This window comes from Rhineura floridana, chromosome 12 (genome assembly GCF_030035675.1).
Source record: "Rhineura floridana isolate rRhiFlo1 chromosome 12, rRhiFlo1.hap2, whole genome shotgun sequence".
Taxonomy (NCBI): domain Eukaryota; kingdom Metazoa; phylum Chordata; class Lepidosauria; order Squamata; family Rhineuridae; genus Rhineura; species Rhineura floridana.
In genome coordinates, this window is record NC_084491.1 from 29,819,020 (window position 1) to 29,844,217 (window position 25,198).

At 43.0% G+C, this 25,198-nt stretch overlaps 1 protein-coding gene across 4 annotated transcripts in view; it reads right to left on the minus strand.

Annotated features, from left to right (window-relative positions):
- The window catches only part of KIRREL3 (kirre like nephrin family adhesion molecule 3), a 973,594-nt gene that overhangs the window by 676,434 nt on the left and 271,962 nt on the right, over positions 1 to 25,198 (minus strand). For 2 of the 4 annotated variants that reach the window (XM_061592928.1, XM_061592927.1), the window contains one exon: positions 1,464 to 1,584. The exons of the other annotated variants lie outside the window; for them this stretch is intronic. The gene's annotated coding sequence lies outside the window, so the exon portion shown is untranslated. The remainder of the gene's footprint in view (positions 1 to 1,463; positions 1,585 to 25,198) is intronic. 4 annotated transcript variants of the gene reach the window in all.

Sequence of the window (25,198 nt, forward strand, 5' to 3'; positions counted from 1 at the left end):
TAATGTTTCATTTCTGAATCACTTCCTAAGAAGAATCTTAAAGTGATTTCACAGTACAACACACACATACACACAGAGAGCAATTGCATATATAAAAACAAAACAACTGCATTTATGGAAACAATTTCAAATCCAATTCAGATACTGACTGGGATAAAAAACTTTCCTTAGAATGTTTGTTGAATGAGGAAAGTCTTCAACAGGCACCAAGAAGCCAACAGAGATTTTGTCTGTCTGATATGTAACAGGGGGAGTTGCAAAGGGTAGGTGCTGCCACCACACTGTGATTCATGATTCATAACAGCCAAGGAGAGACCTGCATAGAGTCCTAATGAGAAGATCAACTGTAGGCAGAATTGCTTGGTGAGGGTGAGTTTGTATCAGGTGTGGGGAACATTTGGCCCTCCAGATATCACTGAACTACCAGTACCTCTGGCCACTGGCCATGTTTGCTAGAGCTGATAAGAGTTGTAGTTCAGCAACATCTGGAAAGGCAAAGGTCTCCAACGCCTGGTTTACACCTTTCTTAAGACTAAGTCTGGGATGGGAAGTGTATGACCATCTAGATGCTGTTGGACTCCAACTCATTGGAGTCCAACCAGTATGGTCAATTGCCAGGGATGTTTGCAGTTGGAGTCCAACAGCATCTGGAGGGCTCTGCTCTAAGCCTTTAAAATGAAAAGAGCAGCATTCAAGTTACTGTTATGGTAGTCATCTGAGGGCATCTAAACTAGTCTGATTCCCTCTATCTATTCTCATTAACCCAGAATGTATGCATGTATTAAGGCTAAGGAAAATCCCCACCCCCACTGTTCTGGCCCCATTTGCAGGATACAAAATCAGGAGTGATGGTATTTCAATTATTTCTGGGGAAGGGGATATGCAATTTCTCAGATGAAACTCACAGGTCTGTTGGGCTGGCAACCAGCAATTGTTCCCTCCTCAAATGCCTTGTTCTGAGGGTTGTTGGGAACAGGGCACAGGATGGCTGCCAGCCAAACAGAGCTATCAAGGAGGTTGAATAAGTTTCAACCCACGCCAAAATGCAAAAAGGGGGGAATTTCATCTCCTCTTTCGCTCCTCCAAAATTTGGGGTAAACTTTTGAAGTGAGCCGGTGTGAATGAGAGAGATGGTTCAGATGTAAAAGCAAACCATGGATTGTTGTGATGTCTCAGCCATCACCATTGGACAAACCATGGCACAAAGATCCCTTTCAGCTGCATTTCAAAGGAAGACCTAGTGAAGTAAACATGAACCCCTCCTCAAAATGCCAGCAATTTCTCCCCTTGAAAAAGCAGCTGAAAATTTAGCCAACAACATTTTATTGCAGTCAACCAATCATTAAAAAGTACACAACTGGATAAATACAAAATCATAAAATCAAAAGAGCAAAGGTGAGGATTTAATAACTAACAATCATTTAATGTCTAAGAGATATTACTACTTTCAGAAATATTGCTACCTGTTCAGTAATGAATTTATTGGATCCCTCAAGGAAAATGCTGAGAAGAGCCTCTAAGGATCGACTGGAAAACTGCCTCATAAGGGGGTAGATTATATGTTCTTTGACCCATTGATAAAATCTACAGTAAAAAAACACAAGGGAAACTGTTTCAAGTTCCAGTTGATTACAAGGACAACACCTATCCTTAATAGGAACTTTAGCAAATCTGCCCTCCAACGTCTTTGAGAGTAAAATGTTAAAATGTGCCAGCAGAACAGCTCTTCTGTACTTTTGTTGTTGTTATGTGCCTTCAAGTAGACTACGATTTATGGCGACCCTATGAATCAGCAACCTCCAACAGCATCTGTCATGAACCACCCTGTTCAGTTTTTGTAAGTTCAGGTCTGTGGCTTCCTTTATGGAATCAATCCATCTCTGGTTTGGTCTTCTTCTTTTTCTACTCCCTGCTGTTTTCCCCAGTATTATTGTCTTTTCTAGTGAATCATGTCTTCTCATTATGAGTATGATAACCTCAGTTTCATCATTTTAGCTTCTAATAATAGTTCTGGTTTAATTTGTTCTAACATCCAATTATTTGTCTTTTTCACAGTCCATGGTATGCACAAAGCTCTCCTCCAACACCAAATTTCAAATGAGATTATTTTTCTCTTATCCGCTTTTTTCATGGTCCAGCTTTCACATCCATACATAGAGATCGGGAATACCATGGTCTGAATGATCCTGACTTTAGTGTTCAGTGATACATCTTTGCATTTGAGGACCTTTTCTAGTTCTCTCACAGCTGCCCTCCCCGGTCCTAGCCTTCTTCTGATTTCTTGACTATTGTCTCCATTTTGGTTAATCTGTGCCAAAGTATTGATAATCTATGTCCTCATTGTCAACTTTAAAGTTACATAAATCTGCTGTTGTTGTTACTTTAGTCTTCTGTACTTAGGTATTCTTAAAAAGTGTAAGAATGGCATACATTGATTAGAGACAGACCAAGTCCGGCCCAGTGAGTGTGGTGAACAAGGCCCATTTGCTAAGGCATGTAGCTCTTGGTTATCCATATCTTTTGTTTTTGGTTTAACAATGGAAAATTTACCCAATTTCCATACAGACAGAATAATTTTGAGAAATGGGGAGTTTTTGGCTCAGCTTTAGATATTATTGCTATAACCAAACTGCTGCAACTTTTAAGAGGAAGGATAGGGAACCTGTGCCTCTCCAGATGTTGTTAAATGCCACCCCCCACAGTGTCCAACCATGGGCTATGCAAGCTGGGTCTGAAGGGACTGGAGTCCTACAGTATCTAGAGCAGCTTTTCCCAACCTTTGGGCCCCCAGATGTTGCTGGACTACAACTTCCATCAGCCCCAGCCAGCACAGCCAATGGTCAGGAATGATGGGAACTGTAGTGCAGCAACATCTGGGGACCCAGAGGTTGGGAAAGGCTGATCTAGAGGGCCATCGGTTCCTCATTCCTGTTGTAAATCAAAGATTAAAAATGGGTAATGTTACTAAAGACAGCATTGTTACATTGTTTGACCCTTCCACCAAAGAAACAACACTTTTACAACTTCTTGTTGGAAAAGCACTTTCAAATATTGCAGAATATATAGAAAAATTCAGGTATGTGGTCCCAAAGTCCGACTGTGTATCTGCCAAGCATATTGGCTTTTGCAACATGACGGCTAGGCCTTTGTGCACCACAGCCTTTTGATCGTCATTTAACCCATATCTCTGCATCTTCTGCAACAGATGAAACAAGCTGACTGATGTTTGAAAAAACAGGCATGCTTTAAAGGAACAGAACAACATGAGGAAATACTTGAGACATTGATTTCAATTCAAACAAAACTTCCCTTTTTAAGGTGAAAGTTCAGAATCAGAAGCTATGGATCTTTCAGACACCAATTCTGCTTAGACAAATTATTGAGTTATAGTAGCATTTCAAACATATGCTATTGACTGGGTTGGAAAGATATTTAGTAATATTCAAGCATGTGTTATTTACAGGTTTTGAAAGGTTATTTACTGGGTTGGGGTATACAGAAAATGAATGATTTCCACATAGCTAATTTTCAGTTGCTATGACACTTGCTGTATATGACATTGATACTTTATTGAAGAGTTCACTGTTATAAAGTTTAACTAGATATCCAACTTTATTTCTATGCCTTTCTCACATTGTAGGGATGTTAATTTTTAAGCTTTGTCTCTACAGTGTGAGTTCCTTCCATTTTTGTGTGCCATTTTGAAATCTACATACTGCTGATCTACATACCACACACATAAAATCCCCATTTTCTTTGTTACGTATTGTGACACAAAACAGCAGTGAGGGCAAGTGAGGGCAAGGACAGTGAAGGTATGGCATTTGGCAACAGCTGCCCAGGAAACAAAAGGTGCCAAATGGCACTGAAACACCCAAATATTCAGCAAATATATTTTTGTTGAACTTATATGTGTCACATATGCTACTTTTAAAGTAAATGTTAAAATTGTAGAATTTTTATTGCAGTCCTTTCTAAATCATTTTCAAATGTGTATACCAATGTATCTCCCTATGTTCTTTCCTCCTTCACTAAGAGAATAGATAGGGCGATTCAAGGATCAGACACTGCCTTGAGCCAAATGTTCATCTGGTCAGCTTTGTTCATCCTTGACAAATAATCACAATAGTGGGTTATGCACTGCTGCTGGGAGATTTATTTTGTTCACTTTGGAAATATTGGTGGAGCATTTAATTACAAGACAGTTGCCATATGTTACCAGGTAATTCCAACATAAGCATCATTTCCATAGACAGCAAACAGAGCACATGCTTCCTTCTGCCCTCTAGACCACAGTGAGAGTTCCATGGCATTTACTCTGGGATTTATTGAGACTATTTACCAAGTTAAAAAAAAAAAACCTTGCAGATCAATGGGGGCTCATGCTTAATGAAGCACTGCCAAGCTGAGACTCTGGAACCCAAATACTCTACTGGAATAAACCCCTGGTTCTGCAGGACTAGATGGATTAAGCATTCTATTTCCAGTCCATCTCAGTTTCACATGTGCTCATTCAAGTTCCTTTCCATGTCTGCATCAATGTGCAAATTCTTTTTTTTAAGCACAACTTGCATTTTTTTTTAAATCTCCCACACACATATCATGCATTTTACTCATAAAAAACAAATTTGTGTATGTATTCTTATCCTGAAACACACATTTTGCACACATATTTTAACCCAAAATATACACTACATATTTTGGTGGATTTTGATACCTTGATTTATATTTATTTATATATATATACCACATAATCATTAACATTTCTAAGTGCTTTACATAAAATGAATCACACAGAAAACAGAGCACTAAAAATTCATCATAAAGCTAAACAGAAATCCAAACACTACCTTAAAATGCTTGCTGGAATAAGAAACTCTTTGTCATGTGCCCAAAGTTCAGTGAGGAGGGCACCAGTCTAATCTCAGTTGAGAGAGAATTCTACAGGCTTAGTAGCTATTCTGAATTCTAGTACTTATGAGTTGTGCATTGGAACCATGGGGGACCACCAACAGAGACTCCCCCAGAGATCACAGTGATCAGGCAGAGATATAAGCGATCCCCCAGAGATCACAGTGATGAGGCAGTCCTTAAGAGATACCTTTGACTATCGTATCTTTCTGGTGCAGCCCAGCGAGTTCAGAGTTGGAGGCACCATGTTATGGTTGATTTGCTCCCACCACCAGAACTGCTACCAGAAACTAGCACTGGGGAACTTCTGCTCAGTCTCATGACAGTTATACTGTGGAATCCTGCAGGGTTCCATCTTGTTGCCCCATGCTATGTAACAAAGCCACTGGGAAGAGTCAACCAGGGAAATTAAGTGAAGCGTCACCAGTATGCTGATGATACCCAGCTCTATATCTCCATTCCATCTGAATCCAGAGAGGCTGTGCAAGTGCTGGGCTGGCAGCAGTGATGGGCTGGATGAAGCCCAATAAACTAAGATGAATCCCAATAACATGGAGGTGGTGTGGATAGGCAGTTCTCAGGTCCAGGAATTAGGAGTATGTCCTGTTCTGGACGTGTTTGCACTCCTCTTGAAGAAATGGGTGTGTAGCTTGGGGGTACTCCTTGGTCCAATGCTGTCACTGAAGATCCAGAGTTAGAAAATGGCAAGGAGCGCTTATCTACAGCTCTTGCTGGTGGCTGTTCCTGGACTGGGATAGCCTGGCTTCAGTAATCCACACCCTGGTGATCTTATAACTGGATTACTGCAATGTGCTCTTTCTGGGGCTACCCTTGAAAATGGTCCAGAACCTGCAGCCACTACAGAATGCAGCCACCCAGCTATTAAGGACTGGGAACCAGACAGCCTGTTTTCGATTAAAGCACATAACTGTATTAGACTAAAGATTCATAAATGGTAACATTTGTGATAGTAGCATTTGACTGTCCCACTAAACAAGTAATACATTTGGTTTACTTGCACAAGTCATGGGACAAAGGTCTCTTAGAGTCATAGAACAGTAGAGTTGGAAGGGGCCTATAAGGCCATCAAGTCCAACCCCCTGATCAATGCAGGAATCTTGTGTATGCTGTTATAGTTGGTGTACCCCTTGCTGGTTAAACTGGCCTGAGAGTAGGGATGGAAAGAGCTGTCCATTTTGGTTCTCTCAGTTTCTCATTTTTTTCCTAATCTAAAATTCATTTCTTCAAATTTCTAAGCCAATTTGTGATTTTGGGGGGGGGGGGATCCTCATGAAAATTCTTTCACGTTTTAGTGCAATTTTCTCCTGATAAGCACATTTTTGCAAGCAATTTCTTCAAAGGTAATGCATGTTGTATGTTATTCTCATGAATATATTCATTTTAATGAACATTTTCTCCAATTATATGCATTTTTGTATATGCGTTTTTGTAAACATTATTTGGTTGGAGAACTGCATCTCAAAATTCAGATAAGTGTGATTTTTGACAGATAGCTGTAATTCTGTTCTCCTATTGTTTCAGAAAGTGCAAATCTGATAAATCCAGCTTTAAATGCTAACCAAATCAAAATTCTCTCCCAGCCCTACCTGAGTGAGGGGGGTCAACCAAGCACTGTTCAAGCACGACCAGGGAATACCGAAGGAAGATACTCTATTTGAAGGCAGCATTTTTTTTTAATCTGGCATGTTGGAGCTCAAAAACAAGACCAGGAGACCCATGACAGAATACTGATAAACAAAGCATAAATTCATGAGGATTTGTTTCACTGATTACATCCAAAACCCTACTTTAGCCTTAACAGGATTTCAGGAATTGCTAGAAGTAAACAAACCCAAATCTTCAAGGTTGAAAATTGCCAGCTTTCTTCTTCATTGCTAATACAGCAATGAAGGGGAAATAGCTTCCACACAGAAAAAGAGAAATGCAGCTTTCTAGATTTTTTTTTAAATTGCCATCTAATACACATCGTCTCCAGGCACATTGAAAACATGTTAAAAAAAAAAAAGACGTCAAGTTTAACAAGTTTAACACATTTTTTAAACACAGAAACAGCAAAAATCATGATTCTCTAATGTATGGGAGTAGAGGCATGTTTCAACCCAACATCCGAAGGATGTCAACATTGGTGTCAGGCAGGCCTCACTGGGGAAAACAATCTATAGATGTGGCTGGGGTGGGACTACAACTGGAAACGCCGTCTCCCTTGTTGCCACCCTTCATACCTCTCTTAGTGGGGGCACCCAGAAAAGGGCCTCAGATGATGGATGCAGGTTCTGGGTATGTTCAAGTCAGGAAATACTTGTTGGATTCCATCAGCTACAGCCAGAATATCCAATGGTCAGGGATTACTGGAGCTGGCATCCAACAACATCTAGAGGGTCACAAGTTCCCCAGTCCCCTGGTATGTAGGGATCAAGCTCAGGGCTGACCCTACCATTGTGCAGTGAGGCAACTGCCTTAGGCAGCAGATGTGGGTGGGCAGCCATGGCAACCCCCTGCCTGTTTCTTCTGAGCCCCTGCCTTTTCTCTCTGTCAGAGCTAGGTATGCAACATGACGTGTCCCGCACTCCCTATTATTATTATTGTTGTTGTTGTTGTTATATCCCACCCTTCCTCTCAGTAGGAGCCTGAAGTCCTCAGATGTGCTAGAGGCCACTATCCTGTTGCCAGTACTGAAGTAAGATTCAACTAGGGATGGATAGGGAGAATTTCAATTTAGTTCACATTTAAAGGCAAACCTAATTCACTCTTCCTGAAACAATACGTGAACCAGAACACAGACATCCTTTGAAATTTACACTTCTCTGAATTTTGCAGAGAAATTGTGGAATTATGTTGTGGAATTCCCTCCCCACAGAGGTATGTCTGGCATCTTCAGTGAAGCGCTTTCATCTTCTGGTAAATGAACCTTTTCACCCTGGCTTGCTTGCTTGCTTCCATCCATCCATCCATCCATGACCCACTCTAGTTGTGAAAAGGAGTGTCTGACATTGACCGTTTTACCCATCCATAGATTCAGCTGCCATTCCAGTCAGTCACTGTACATGGAAGGGGGGCGGGGAAGGCATTCTCTTGTCCTTTGCCCCAGGTAGCAAAATGTCTTGGGCCCAACTGTGAATCTTTTTCAAATTTAGACAGCAGTGACAGAAGAAAAGAAACCCAGATCCTCATTCATATATATTATTCCAATCATCCTTTAGTTGCATTCACAGGGAATTGTCTTCTGAAATCTTTTCCTGCACTTTGCCTCCCTTGGATTAGGAGAAATCCTGCTACAGGCCTGTGCTATGGAGTCCTGCTAGGGAGTTGTGAAGAACCTCATTTAATAAAGCATTTAAATTACCAACACCTGCATGGTGCCTGAATAAGCAATCAAGAAAACACAATCCTAAACCGGTAAAATTGTTTATTTTGAGTCTTCCTATCGTTTCCTTCATTATACAAAATGTGCAGGTGATAGATAAATCATAGGCTCAAAGGTGCATTCAATAATATTTTATTTATTTCTAATTTCTAATCAGTGCTCTTTCTCTGTGCACCTAAGGTTCAAATTAAGCATTGAGCAGGTAGTTACAGGTTTGTATGTGTACAGCCTATTGACGGAATCCCATCAGCAATGTTGTTTTCTTGGCCCTTTCCACAACTAATTTGAACAGAAAAATTCTCTTACCAAAAGCAAATTCAGCTAGTTCTCCATTTCAGTGTTTGCCTTTCACTGCTTTTTCAGTTGTTTGCTTTAATTATTGTGTTTCATTATTGGATGAGTGCTTTGCTTGTGGTGGCAAAGAGAGAAGGGTTCTGTGTCCTAATTGTATGCTGTAGGATCCCATAAAGCACAAAGCACAGTTGTTCATACACAAGCTCTATGGGCCATTCAGTAGCAGTCATGTTCACATTTCAGATGGGTTCCCACTTTTAAGGGTACAAGCCACCATATGATACCTATTGCATTCATCTTCTCAACAATACCGGTACACATTATTCCTGTTTTGCAAAGAAATAACTGAGGTAGAGGTTTTATTCAGAGGAGGGCAACAAGAATGATCAGGGGACTGGAAACAAAGCCCTTTCAGGAGAGACTGAAAGAACTGGCTATGTTTCGCCTTGAGAAGAGAAGTCTGAAGTGCTCCTGTTGAAACCCTGGTTGGACAGCTGGAATACAGGAATGACCCAGGCAGTTGACATGATTGCTCCTGAGCTCCCTCTCCTGTGCAGAGCTCGTACAGCTCCATGGTATACCCCAGAGCTGAGAGTGATGAAACAATATAGGAGGCGGCTTAAGGGCAGATGGAGACGAACTCCTGGTGGATGCAATCATACACTGGAAAGTGCCTATGGTAAGCTGTATTTAGGGGCAGTGAGGGCAGCAAAAAAAAACACAGAATACTTTGCTGCCACTATCAAATCATCACTCTCCTGCCCAGCGAAGCTCTTCAGAATTGTCTGGGGGCTATTACACGCTGGCGTCAAGGACATGGTAGAACCATCTGAGGCCTGCTGTAATGAATTTGCTAGGCACTTCCAGGATAAAATCTTTAGCATCCGCCAGGACTTAGACTCCACTGTTATAGCAGGGGAATCAAGTGAGGTATCCAGAGCACAGCCTTGTCCTGATTTCTTGGATGAGTTTCAGTTGATACAGCTTGAGGACATTGACAAGGTACTTGGACAGGTTCGTGCAACCAAAAGCTAGCAGGGATGGAACAGCCGGCTGGGCCAGGGAAGTGATTAATGCCTCTCTGTAAGAGGAAGTGATCCCTGGCCACCTGAAAGAGGCGGCAATGAGACCACTCCTGAAGAGCTCCTCCCTGGACCCAGAAAATCTTAATAACTATAGGCCGGTGGCAAACATTCCATTCCTGGGCAAGATCCTTGAACGAGTGGTGGCAGGCCAGCTCCAGACACTTTTAGATGAGACCAATTATCTGGATCCATTTTGGCATGGAAACAGCCCTGGTCACCCTGTATGATGACCTCTGTTGGGAAAGAGAAAGGGGGAGTGTGACGCTGTTGATTCTCCTTGATCTCTCAGCCCGCTTGCATTGGCTACCTGTATGTTTCTGAGCCTGATTCAAGGTGCTGGTTTTAACCTATAAAGCCTTACACAGCCTGGGACCACAATACCTGATGGAATGCCTCTCCCAACACAAACCCACCCATACACCACACTCAACAGTAAAGCTCCTCCTCCAGGTGCCTACTCCGAGGGAAGCTGGGAGTCTGGCAACAAGGGAGAGGGCCTTCTCAGTGGTGGCCCCCAAATTATGGAATGACCTCCCTGATGAGGTGCACCTGGCGCCAACACTGTTATCTTTTCAGCTCCAGGTCAAGACTTTCCTCTTCTCCCAGGCATTTTTTAACAGCATTTGAATAGCATGTTTTTAACTTGCCTATTGGTTTTTATGGGTTTTAATTTGGAATGGTTTTACATTTGTATACTTGTTTTTAATATTTTTAATTGTTGTAAACCGTCCAGACAGCTTCGGCTATGAGGCAGTATATAAATGATGATGATGATGATGATGATGATAATAATAATAATAACAAGATAGCACTGTTCAAGTACTTCAAAGGTTGCCACACAGAGGAGGACCAGGATCTCTTCTCAATCATCCCAAAGTGCATGACACGGAATAATAGGCTCAAGTTACAGGAAAACAGATTTCAGCTGAACATCAGGAAAAACTTCATAACTGTTAGAGTGGTATGACAATCGAAGCAATGACCTAGAGAGGTAGTGGGCTCTCCAACACTGGAGGCCTTCAAGAGGCAGATGGACAGCCACCTGAATGGTATGCCTTAACTTGGATTCCAGCATTGAGCAGGGCGTTGGACTCAATGGCCTTATAGGCCCCTCCCAACATATTATTCTCTGATTCTATGATTATGTATCTCCTACTTCACTTTTATGTTATTTATCTCTCTGTCTGCTATGGTGACATTTTACATAATGAATTACATAATTCATTATGTATTATTACATTATTACATACCATTTATTTCAATGCATACAAAGGAGACACAATGCAAATTAAGGAAGCCAGATTTTATCTGAACATCAGGAAAAACTTCCTAACTGTTAGAGTGGTAGACAATGGAAACAATTACCTAGGGAGGTGGTGGGCTCTCCAATGCTGGAGGCATTCAAGAGGCAGCTGGACAGCCATCTGTCGGGTATGCTTTAAGTTGAATTCCTGCATTGAGGAGGGGGGTTGACTTGATGGCCTTATAGGCCCCTTCCAACTCTATTATTCTATGATTTGCCTATGGCAATGGCAGAGAGCCTCAGGCCTGGGAGCAAAATGTGGCCCTCCAGGTCTCTCTATACGGCCTCAAGGCTCTCCCCAGGACATGGCTCTTCCTGTGGCGCATCCCTCACTGGCCCTGCTCCATCCCCTCCTGGGGTTGTTTTGGAGTGGAACTTGTCCTTGAACTGTGATAAAGCCATTGTCTGGATGAAGAGAAGTGTCTGTACATGGCTTGAATGTAGCCTACTCCACAAAGGCAAGGGTCACCCCTGATGCTCCACCCACTTTTTGTCTCTGGTATGCAGCCCCCGGAGGGTTGCCCAGGAGAGAATGTTACCCTCAGGCAGAAAAAAGGTTCCCCACCCTTGCCCTGAGGCCATCAGTAGTCCGTGTCATGGGCACAGTGCAAGTGACCACTGTGGACTGATGGGAACTCAATTCACTGGAGAGAGAGCAATGAGCTGGATCAGACACTACATTTTCCTTCAGTCCAGCCCATCATATGAAGGGAAATACAAGTACCTAGAAGCCCATCCCTGGCCATTGACATGGGGACAATTCTATGCATGCATTATTCAATACGCAGCAATCAAACATTGTGCAACCAAATGAAAGAAATATTCCAGAGAATATGGCATTCAAATTGGCCTATATTGTAGTGGATTTGATGTGCATAGGCTGTATTTGGACAGTTCATCCCAGTAGGCACAACACACAGGCAGCAGGTGTATGCTTTCCTACCTGATATGGGCTGGACCATCCCATCCAACTCATCATCTGCTCCTTGAGGAAGGGCCATAGCTCAGTGGTACAGCAACTGCCTTACATGTAGAAGATCCCAAGCAGAGATGGGTGAGAAATTCATTTCAGGTCACATTTCAAGTCACATCTATCAAATTCACTCTTTCCAAAACAATATGAGAACCAAAATACAGGCGTCCTTTGAAATTTGCACTTATTCAAATTTTGGCCATTCAGTTTACCAACCAACGTTTACAAAAGTGCATATGCTCAGGGAAAGTGTGCATAAAAATGAATATATGAGTTGAAATGACATACAAAATTGCAATATATGATGAGGAATTGCCTGCAAAATGTGTACCTTAGTCAACACTGCCTACAAACAAGTGTTTATTAGGAGACATTCACACAAAAACGCTGGAGAATTTTCATGAGGATTTAAAAATAAAAATCGCCCACTGCTGCAGAACCGAATTTAAGACTGGAAAAAAGAGAAACTGGGAGAACCAAAACTGACCGTTCTTTCCATCCCTAGCATGTAGAGAGCTTAAGACGATACAGTTTTGGGAGCTGCAACAGTGGAAAGATTAGAAGTAGTTGCTATACAAATAAACACAACAGGAGTATTAATAGCCAGCAGTGCTTTGCGGCCGGCTATCAGAACACAAACTGGCTGTTTATTGTCTTCTTTGTCTTTATTCCATAGCGGAATCTAAACCCCCTTTGGATGATATTTATTTCCCCCCCATCTACTCCATATGATAAATGAGGGAGCAAATTCATCTTACAAAGCCCTTTACAGTGTAAAAAAAAAATCACAAATAAAATATCAAACTCTATTTTCCTGGTTTATACAAATAAACACCGCTGCCCTCTCTTATAAAAAACAGCTAAACCTCATGTATAGGAAATATTAGATCTTGGCTGCCTGGAAAATGAAACTAGTTTTATGTACTTGTCCAAAACCTCTTGTGATATTGCTAATATTTCAGACCCACCTTCAAAAGTAATGTGTTTTCTACAGGCCAGCAGATGGGAAAGTATGGATGTTACCTTTCCAGAAGCAAACCCTCCTTTGAACATTCCTACCTTAATCAGTTGTGGAGTTGTGGTACAAGTTATTCCATAACTCCAGCAAATAAAACAGGCAAAATTGTGTCAGGTTAAATACAGCAGTCTCTTCAAATATACAAATCCATTGCTCCTGCTGGTGTATTTGCTCTGCGCCAGCCTCCCTGGTGGCTCACCCCTCTCCCATCCAGTGAGATGCAGCAACACGGATGACAGGAGGTTAGGTAAGTGCCTGGGGGTCAAATGTGGCCCTCCAGGCTTCTCTAGCCGGCCCTTGGTACTCTCCATAGGCCACATCCCTCTGCCCAGATCACAGCTCCTCTGCCATCTGAACAGCCATTTGCTGGGTATGCTTTAAATTAGATTCCTGCACTGAGAATTTCTTTTTATTATATTTTAATTGCAATGATATAATATATCCAAGACCTTTGGCAGTGTAGCAAAAGCAGTGGAGGTCTGATGGCTTCCTAGAAGCAGCAGGAGAAAAAGGAAGAAGCCCTCTGCTGCTGAAATGGTAAGCCCTCTGCCCCAAAATTGTTTCGGCCCCTGCCCAAATTGGGATAGGGTTGGATCTCAACACAGATCAGACATGTGGGCTGTCGTGTTTCTTATCATGCTTAGTTCTGCCCTGATTGAAGTTCCAAATTCACGTGAATTCTGCTTTCGATGAGATTCATTGGCAACCCTATTCAAGACGTGCATGCTCATGCGTTGTCTAAACATGGAGATATTCAGTGTGGAATAATTAGAAGAGTCAATCACAGAATGCCAAGTAATAGCATGCATGCTGCCCAGACGAAACCTTTTCTTGGGATCTTTCCATCAAGCTTTTCCATCAAGACAAGTAAATCTGACCTAGTTTGGGGAAGTTTCCACAGAACCTGAATTGATATTTGGAACACTGGAGGGATTCAGCTCATTCCCAATTCAGTACATCGTGTGAAAGTTCAAACCCCTTTCCTTCACTGGAGGTCAATTCACACAACCCACACAATCATGGGAATAGCATCAGTGCTATTTTTTTTCTTATCCAAATACAATAAGGACTCATTGGAACTAAATGTTTCAATGGTATATTTGAACCATCCTGCTAGTGCTATAAACTCCTTTGGGGAGAGCTTCCAAGGCTCAAACAGAGATTTTTTTAAAAAAAACCCACAAATTTGCGGTGTGTGTGTGTTGAAGTGCAATGATCAAATGGCCTTGGCTATTTAACTGGCACCTGGGGGACACAAACCATTCAAACTTTAAAGCACATCAGCTTCAAAAGGTTAAAGAGAAAAATAACTTGTAATCTAGTGTGAGTAAGACAGAACAGTGAGCCAGTTAAGTATCTACTGCTCCTCCTTTTCACCTACACTGTCATCTCAGCCCAAGGGAGAGATAGGCAAACAAGAAATTGCAATGGTGAAGGTGAAGAGGCAAGTCCAGGGAACCTCTTGTCACTGGCCCACCTGCTGGGGTGTGGGCCCTCAGTAGATGCCTGTCACGATGACCCTGGAGTTGGATTCCTCTTCTTCAGGGGATGAGGGCACGGGCCGCGAAGTAGAAGGGGAAGGGCATGAGGACCATCCTCAGATGTGCTTCCAACCACCAGACAAGCTTGCCATCCTCAGACTTGAAAGTCTCAATCACAGAGACCCCAATGAGACTAGTCTCTCCCCTGCTTTGCTGGGGAACATAGGAAGCTGTCTTACCCTGAGTCAGACCATTAGTCCATTTAGCTCAGTATTGTTTACACTGACTGGCAGAAGCTCTCCAGGATTCTCTTCTAGCCTTACCGAGATGCCGGGGACTGATCCTGACACCTTCTGCATGCAAGGCAGATGCTCTCCCACTGAGCTACAACCCTGACCCAAGGACTGATGGAGCGGGCTGCGGCCTTTTCCCTGGAAGGGCACTTTCCCATGAGGGCAGGGCTAGCAATAGGGATGTAGCTCAGTCTCCGTTTGATGGCTGCTATAGCAGTGTCAGAGTTCTGCTCTCATATAGCACAGGCCAAGCCCTGCCGTAAACGTGCACCAGGCCTCAGCTCACCTCACCTGAGATTAGCACTTGCCTTGCAACACCACCCAACCATGCTGAACATTGACACCAGCCTGGCTCCTGTGTCTTGACTAGTTGTATGATGTTCAGCAAATGAAGTTCTCCCCCACCAGTGGAGAAGCTGCGATGGTGAGAAGCATTCTGGTCTGTCACACAGCTATTCAATCAAGAACCAACTGCCAAACGAAAAAAAGTGGGAACCTTATTTATGTATACTGAGGCGAGATTTTTCTCTCCCCCCTCTCTGCTACCCTGACCACCCAGCAGCGATCCTTTCCTTTGATACTGGAAGAACACCATAAGTGAGCCTCTCTCGCTCGCTCGCTCTCCACACAGGATTGCTTCAATTGACAGTGTTGTAATAAAACACTGAGGAAAGGGTGCCTCTGTAAAACTCAGAATGCTTAACATTCACAGCAGACTTTAGCCAAGCCTCACACCATTTCACACATAATCATTAAGCTCAGACACTTTCTCTATGCATCATCACACTTATTTTGCAGAGCTGGCGAAGGCCGTACTTGCAGTCGATGGCAAAACTCTCTGATGGAGCTCTGCTGTAACTGTTGAGGCTGTTGCCTCCTCCCTATTCAAAAGAAAAGAAAAGAAACAATGGCCCAAAATGGTGAGATAAATTAAACTAAAAATAATGAAGACAACCTCAGAGTCTTCTCAGGAGCCATACACTGGTCTTATCAGTATATAAGGATGTCAGAGAATTCAATCGGAAATAGAAACGGAAGAGAAAATGGTCACTGTTTATGTTTTCATCCCAGGTCCAGAATAGAAATAAATCCAGCAAATATGATCAATATCAATCCAGTGAATAAAACTGGTTTTCTCTCACAACGCCCCTGCTTTTTCCTAAAGTCCACAACTGATAACACAATTAATTACTTTTTTAAAAGCATGGTTTTGATGTTTACATTGAAATGAATGGTACAGAAATAATTACATCATTAATGATGTTATATTTGTAACTTAATGACATTACTTTGTAAATTACCTTGAATAGCAACAATGAGATGAATAATGTAGTATTTGGTGGAAACTGAACTGCAGAGGAATGGAAACAGGGCTGATTGTGGCAAAAACAGGTTGGAACGGAAATTACTGCTTTCTTGCATCCTTGCTTGTACATCGTTGTCGGTCTTCCATCTGTACTTGCAGCAAAGCATTTGCATAAGCACAGCCAGCACTCATTTCCTTCCTTCTAGTAAATTTGCCAGACAGCATGAGGATTCTATTAATATCACATTTGTATCATGGAGCTGAGCTATATAAGTGAGTAGAAATTAAAATGCAGGTCTCCTCTACCACAGTGGCCTGCCTTATACATTACACCAGAGGTGGGCAGATTTTAGGCTTGTGATCTTTTTTTTACTACTAGGGGCTTTGCCCCTGCACACTTTGTGCGTCAACCCACCCACATATGGACTCTCTCTCTCTCTCTCTCTCTCTCTCTCTCTCACACACACACACACACACACACACACACACACACACACACACACACACGAGAAAGAGAGAGAGAGGAGGGGGCTCCTAAACATGCACATGCACATGCACCAAACTCACTCACACAGACTCCGAAACAGCACCCCCAAATGAGTCACCAAGCTTCCTCCTCCCCTCCCCTTTAGACCTTTTCCTCCAAAGAGAGAGGCAGCTGGCTGCAGTGAGTAACGGTGGAGAGTGGCTGGGGCACCACCTCAGCAACTGCCCTGCTCTCCCACCACTTCCCTCCTCCTTGTCTTCCACCAGTGAGGCTGTCGGTGACAGGCAGTGACATCAGAGAAGAACAGTTGATGAGGAGCTAACTTGGGCTGCCCTGATTGTTCCTCCATGGCTTGTTCTCACTCTCCCACCTTGCTTGCCTGGCCTCTCTGTCCTCAGTTGCCTCCTGCCCTTGCCATACTTGCCTCATGCCCAATGCCTCTCCTACCCTCTGTCCCATGGAATGCTGCCATCACACTCCATGACAGCATGACGGCTTACAAAAACATTATACGTAAAGATAAAGAAAACCCTGAGGTCCACCAACCAGAGCCAGATGCAAAACAGTGGCTCAGGAGGGTGAACATCTGTTGATAATTAAATACATGCTCAGCCCAGGATAAAAAAACCCAAAACATTCCTGATTTCCCTCCCCCCTTTCCTTGCTTCAGCAGCCTAATGTAGTATGGCGACAGGAAACCATTTACCTGTTGCTAGTGTTAGACAATTAGAAATTCTTGCTGATCTACTGCAAATCCCCCAGAGATCTACTAGTAGATCCTGATCTATCTTCTACCCTCCTCTGCACTGAGCTTCATTAGGCTTTTGCTCAGCGGGCTGTCAGTGGTTTATACTTCCCCGTCGAGTGGTGGAAGTGTTTCATGTGTTTTATCTCAGTAATCTTAACACCAACCCTACTAGGGGACACAGCAATCCAAACTCACTTGGCACAAGAATTGGGAGGGAGAGGTTGGATTCGGTGGAGATGTTCCTCCACCCGGTCCTACCGGACTTCATCACCCTCCCTCTGACAAGCAGCTCCATCTTCCACCTGCTGGTGGAAGTAGCCGGCAGCAGGATCTCCACCATTAGCAGTCAGCAGAAAGTCTTGAAAGGGAGCTCTCCTGGGGCAGAGCTGAGCCTGCCTGGGATCCGTTGACTCCTGGGCCAGCACACCTGTCACTGTGTAGTAGCAGTGGGCCCAATCCCTGTGCCAGCTCCAGGCTGTTGCAATAGTCTGCCTACCCTATCTTCCACTCCAGCCACTGTGTGAGGCAGGGCTGCAGATGTGGCATTGGCCCCACTGCTCTGTAACATCCTGCTTGGCTGGGGTGGGGGGCACTTAGGATTACTTCCTAACAGTGCCATCCACGGCATGTCTATGCAGAAGTAAGCTCTATTGGGTTCAATGGAACTTACTCCCAGGTAAGTGTGCATTGGGTTGCAACCTAAGTCAGTGTCTTCCACATAGCTTTGTTATCTCCAGTGGTTTCAGGTGGCTGGGCTGAGACCTCAAAACCTGCTGCCTGTTAAAGGAGGCTGTACTGGGATAGATTCCCCAGTGGTCTACTTTGTTGTAAGGGTGGCTCAACATATTTCCAAACAGAGAAGAATCCTGGGGCAAGTTCAAGCTTTAGAAAACCAGGAGCCAATGGAATCCCCTCTATAGCCCAGCCCTGATAAAGGGCAGGAACTATGGAACAATCAGAGCTTGGATGAGTTACTTTTTTGAACTACAACTCCCATCAGCCCCAGCCAGCATAACGCTGGCTGGGGCTGATGGGAATTGTAGTTCAAAAAAGTAACTTGTCCAAGCTCTGGGAACAATATAGAATAGGGAGAAGCCTCTCTCTCTCTCCTGTCACTATTTATCACTTCTGGTTAACAATAGAAGATATATGATAGGAGCAACACAATTTGGTGGCAGAACATCATAAATGAAGTCTGTTTTCCCTGGAAACTGCATAACCATTTGAATTAATTTAATTTGATATTTCAAATTAAATTAAACTGTAGAATAATCCCCAAGGGAAAGCATATTTCATTTGTAGTGTCTTCTGATGGAGTGCGCTCTGCCAAAAAATTTTTTTTGCTATGCATCTGGCTGCAAATCTAAATTTATTGCATTAGCTCTGGGAAGACTTTTTTTAATAGAAAGTGAGATTAAAAGGGAGGAAGAGAGATTCAAGTTGTGTGTAAGGCAAGGAGAGCAGGAAGTAGCAGTGTGAAATGAAGCTGACTGTGTCAACCATGCGGGATGGCTCTGATTAAATGCGTAGCAAAGAGATGGAACATTGGTTTGAATGTGCGTGTAGGCATCGTGTGAATGTACATGCGACAAAGATGAGTGCAAGTGGGTGGGGGGGGAATGATGTCTTTGCAAACACCGATGACCTTCAAAATTCCATCAGGCTGCAGGGGAGAAAAGAACAGAAGGAAGGCAGCTGACAGCTCTGCTGAGAAGCCAGTTCCATCAGGCTCCAGCCTTCATCAATGATCATGTGGCCATAGCCACTCAATCAAGCTACAGCTGACGGAGAGAAGGAAAGCAGGGACTCTCCAATGCCTCTGCTGAGAGGCCAGCAATTTTGGCACCTCATCTCCTTGAATGGTCTTCCATTCTAGCTGCTTGTTATAAGAGCTAGTGCCCAAGTTTGATTTCATCCTCCTCCTCAAGCCCTCTTCCTTTTGTGTCACATTTTCTAGATTGTAAGACTGGGGGCAAAGAACATCTTATTGATTTTTGTAAAATCTTTTAAATAGTCCTTTGATAATCCAAGCAAGCTAACTAAGACCAAGTGCTAAAATATGTGTTTGGGCCACCTTTCCCCCACATACCGTCAAATTGCTTCACTGCCTCATAATTTCACAACTTCCTTAAGAACATGAGAACATAAGAAGAGCTTGCTTGATCAGGCCAATGGCCCATCTAGTTCAGCATCCTATTCTCACAGTGGCCAGCCCATGGGAAACCTGCAAGCAGGACCTGAGTGCAAAGAGCACTCTCCCCTCCTGTGGTTTCTAGCAACTGGTATTTGGAATCATACCTGCAGAAAAGGCAGTTTCCCATTCTTCAGGATGCCTCCAAGGGAGATTTCTCAGGACATGCTGTTATGGTATAGACCGGGTATTGCTGAACGACAACTCCCATCATTCCTGGCCATTGGATCATGCTTGCTGGGACTGATTGGAGTCGTAGTTCAGCAACATCTGGAGGCCCAAAGGTTCTGCAGCCCTGGTATAGACAATGGTGGCTAACCCATGACCCTCAATATGTTGTTGGACACCAACTCCCATCTCTCTCAGCCAACGTAGCCAATGGTCAGATTCAGGAATGATGGGAGTTGTAGTCCAACAACATTTGGAGGGCCACAGATTTGCCACCCTTAGTAAAGATCTACATTGAGCCATTCCAGAGACAGGTATGGCACAAAGAAAGCTTCAACATGTTAAAACACGGCTGCAAGATTCTGACCTTGAAAGGAGATACAAGAAGATAGGTCCTTGTAGGCAGTGGCTAAAGTTCCACTGCAGCCAGGTTTGAGTAGGGAGTCATTATCCTGTTATTACTAACAGACTCCTCACATTTTAAATAATCACCCAAATAAACATAGACCTGTGCAAGATCTGAAGCTGGAATGTAGTTCATCAGGTTGGGGAAAAAGTGGGAGGCGGCAACCCCATCCATTTTCAAAATAAAAGGTCAAACACAAAAAGCAGCACTTACAAAATGAATGGTATTGCTTTTCACGGCAAGAAATTGAAGAAAATTACAGCCAGCAGCAGTCCATAGGTTGAAGCAGTGGGGATAATCTATTTCTCCCCCTCTACTCTCCCCCTCTGCCTATGGGCAAATATACAGAAGCAGATATCGTTACCTGAGTGAAGATTTTCTCTCAAACAAGAAATCTTGTCTCTTTAAGAAAACACTTCTTGTAGCGAGCAAAGACCAGGTGACTTGACTCCCCAATTCATAAAAAAGAGGAAAAGAAAGAGATAGCTATCCAGATACCTAAGCCCCAAGGTAAGCAGCATGTTAATCAAATCAAAAGCATTAGGACTTCAATCTCTGGCACTTTAGTACCCTTCCTGGTTTGTTCTAAATCTTGATTGGAAGAGTTATCCTGACAATAAAATTAGTCGTAAGTCAATAAAACTCTAGCCCAGAGACAGAGCCTCAAGGAACCGGCAAGCGAATTCATTTGATCGGGCACACAAAAACGCACTTGCGGTGATGAACTGACTTGGCTGGGCAAAGTTCATTATGATTTTAACCATGAAACCATGAACAGCAGGTAATCATATTTAAAGAGATAAGAAACACAAGTAGGAAAGGGCCTTGGCGTTGTCAGAGAAATTTCTCATCTACAGCAGTCACGAGTAGAAAATCAATAACCCCACTTTGCCATGCAAAAGAAGTCTTCAGCTTGATGAAGCTCTTTTTTTTTTTTGGTCCCTCTTTTCATTAATCTGAACACATTTATACATCCCAGGATTTGCATGCTGGCAGCATCCTAGGCTTCTCTTCTCTCTGGCCTGATGCACAATACCTCAAGATTTTCTTAAGGAATAGCCTCATTCTATCTATCCTTGTCAGAGTAAATCTCTCTCTGAATTTCAAACAAATCATCTCAATGCTGCATTTCCAATTTTCACTCTTACATTTGCAAATATAACCACATATACAGGCACACACACATTCTTTGGTACATCTCACATCAGAATCCCCAATGGGAGTTCATCTTCATTCTGCAAGTGGGAAACTTGTAGATTAAACATGTCTGGTGAAGAAAGCAACTGACAGTTCTCAGATGTTGATGGGAAGGGGTCACAATGATTCTTTCACAATCCTCTGTACATTCATACTCCCTACGGACTCAGGGCCTAGTTCAAAAGTAATGGGAAACTATGGTTTTACTCTACACGAACAAGCCTGCATAAGCCTTGTGCACTCCCCTTCCCTTCACTCCCTCTTTCAGAGCCGTAAACTAATCAAATGTATTTGCTTCTGATTTTAAACAAACCATGGCTCTCTGTAACATCCAAGCTTGGGAAACTGTGGCTTTTTAAAAACTCTAATTAATGAGAACAAGCCAGGATCAAACTACAGTTTTAGATCCTGGTTTTTGTTTTGTTTTGCTGTGTTTAAATAAACCACAATTTTCCAAGTTTGAATGCCAAGGAGTTCCTTGGTTTGTTTAAAAGTGGAAGCAACAACTTCCAATCCCCCACTTCTGCCCAGGAAAGAAGAAGAGAACAGGGGGAGCATGGGGCTATGAGGTTAATTCAAATATTGGGAAACCATCATTTTCTGCTAAGTCTGAACCAGGCCAGTATGCTTGTATTCAGTAAATTCTGCTGCTATACCTAGAGTAAGGTAATTATACACCCTTTCTGTCTCTCTCTCCTCCCATTTCCCAACTCTGATTTCCAAACTTGGACTATCCTACATCAAATCAGCAGGGACTGTGGAAAAACTGGCACATATCCAGATATACTTCCCCATGCAGCTTGTTGCCCAGGTCCATTGGGATTGGGTAGATTCAACATGCCCATGAATGATAAAGGGACTGATGCAACTTAGCACCATACCTGGTGTGACCAAGGAAATACAACCTGAGTGCTGGAAAAGGTGGGGCACATAACCATGGTGCTCTTCCTCATTCATTTCAATGGGCTCTTGTCTGATCTGGGTCATTCCAAGAGCAATCTTATGATGAGCCAGCTGACATACATTAAATAGATGGTAGAGTTGCCACCATGTTTTGCCAAGGGGTTCATCATTTCTCAAAATGGGAAGGGTTTCCTCACATGTCTGGTAAACGTTGTGTAATATTTAGATGCAAATTCACAATAGTTGCATCAGTGCAAAATTTCATATACACACATACCTTTTTTATCACAGTTATATCCCACACTTACTTTATGGAGCTCTGGGCTGTTTTATCTCCACAACAACCTTGTGAGGGCAATTAAATTGAGAATGTGCAAAAGCCAAAGGTCACCTGGTAAATTTCATGTATGATTCGGGACGTAAATCCAGGTTTCCCTTGGTCTAAGTCCAAAACTTTATCCCCATATTCCACACTGGTTTCTCACAGGTGGCTTTTCGCTAGAGATGTCAGAAAATCCTGACGAAAACAGAAGCTGGAGTGATATGTTTGCGTGTTCCCATGTCCTGAATGGAAATCAATCCAGTGAATACAATCAATATTCACAGCTGTTGCTGCTTTCAGTCTGCAAACAAATATGCAATTGATTACATTTTTCTCCCCATTTGCATGGCATATCCTTTGCACTGAAGTGGCACTGCCCTGAGGTATCTACCTTACGAAGTTGTTGTGCAGGGTAAGGGCATCATTTTCCGTTCTGCCGTATACTAATTGCATGCAACACTGTTTCTGTTCTTCTGCAGTTTGGCTTCTGCCAAAACCTATATTATTTGTCTCACTGTCTGCTGTGGCAAAGTTATGTAACTTATGCAATTATATATGTAAACTACATAAGTGATGTTGTCATTAGTTAGTCCACCCCATTCCATGACATTATAAGGCACTCATTATAAGGCACTTTTGATCACCTTCAGATCTGGCACTATGGGGGTATGAATGCTGGCTGTGTCACACTGTTCCCCTGCAATTGTCATGTTATTCAGTGTTTCACTCTGATGCAACACATCTCAAAGGGTGGCCATCAGGGCAAATTTAAATCCAAGTCTCCTGCCCAGCAGAAAAGCATGCACTGCACAGCTGGCAAACTCCTTTGCCCAGCCAACCTATCTCCAAATGGGATAATAAATTTAGCAAGTTCAAAAACTGACCTAGAACTGAACAAGAGATTGCTACAAACAAGCAAGCAACAACATCTCTGAATGCACACTATTCTTTAGATGCTCAGTGGTTTGTGTCTTCCAAGGTGTGGGGTGCTTCTCCTAACTGCTTTGGCTACAAACCTCATATTAATTTCTTCATATGCCATGTTACACACATAATATCTGAATCTTTCAGAGCTCTCCACATTTTGGAGGCACCAGCAATCAAGCAGAAACTTCTAGGGCAAGCTGTGAAATCTCTGAAATGAAAATCAATTCCATCTCCATTTCACGGAGACTAATGTGGCATTTACAACATAAACAATCATTTCTGTCGGGCAGGAAAATTAAAAGCCACACTACATAAAAAGGAACAATGTTTAAACTTCTGGTGGAAATAAGAGCTCGCACTGGAAATGATTATAGAAGGAATAAGAAGGGGTTGGGGTTGGGGTGGGAAGCTAGCAGATCAGAGAGATGTAGATAATGCAATGCATGCAGTGGCAAGTACTTCTGCCATGGTACAGCTTGTGCAATGGCTTCCATGAATGCAAAAACAGTTCATTATATCATGAATTAAGATTTCAGCCCCTCTGAGTCATCATGGAGTTGCCTTTGAAGAAGCTGTTGTCATGGCCAGGCAGAGGACACTTGTGTATTTATTTTGCATTTAAGTTTCCAGAAGTTGCTGGACTACAACTCCCATCATCCCTGAACAATGGCCATGCTGCCTGGGGCTGATGAGAGTTGGAATACATCAACCTTTGGAATGCATCATCCGCTCCCACCGCCGTCCCCGGGGAGGAAGGAGAGGAAAGAGAAATTGCAGCAAACTGCACCAGGGCAGTGCCAACCTTTTACCTGCTTGTTGCCCTCCTTTCAGTTTTCTGGCACTTTTATAGAGTGGGGAGGGCGGCTTATGGGCTTCCCTTGGTGAATTCTGACTTTTATACTGTGTTTATGTCTATGTTTATGTATATTGTTTATGTATTTTGCTTAGTAAAGTAATTTGATGTTTTTATTGTACTTTGTGCATTCTATTGTAAACCACTTTCAGATCTTCTAGATAGTAAGTGGTCTATAAATAACAATAACAATAACAAAACAACAACAACAATAATAATAAAATAACCACCTTTGGAGAACCACCAGTTCCTCATCCCCTGTCCTAAGCAGTATTCATCATCCTCACATAGCCAAAAATTGATGTTATGGCATCCTGTTCACTGTACAGTCCCTGATTGAATGAATAACCATGTGACTCTTTAGGCAGAAGCTGCACAGCATCAGCCAGGGAGCACAATGGTACCAAAGAGGGTAGAAAAGAAAAGAGGAGGTTGTGCATGCTAACTCTGGTTGTCTGGCTCAGCAAGGTACTATTTTGTGATTGTGCCTGGCATGGTGGGGAGCCAGCATGAGAGGCAGCAACATGAGAGGGGCCTGGAACAGCCAGCCAATAGTATCTGGCATGCATATCACCTGATCACACTGCATAATACATCACCTCCAGCTGATCAGCATGGAGCAAGGATAGTGCTTGAGGTATGTGCGGTGGAATGGAGAGGGAAAGTCTTCACTCCAGTCTGCTCCTGTCCTTTGGATTTACACCCTCATCTGGACTGAAACAGGACTCCCCGCCCCAAATCCCAGACCTTGTGGGGGATCAATTTCTCCACGTATGTTGTTATTAGGGATAGGCGAGAAATTTGACTCAGTTCCCATTTCAGGCCGAAGCTATCAAATTTGCACTTTCTGAAACAATATGAGAACCAAAACACAGGCTCCCTTTGAAATTTGGACTTATTCAAATGTTGCAGTGTTCGCCAACCAAACAATGTTAACAGAAATGCAT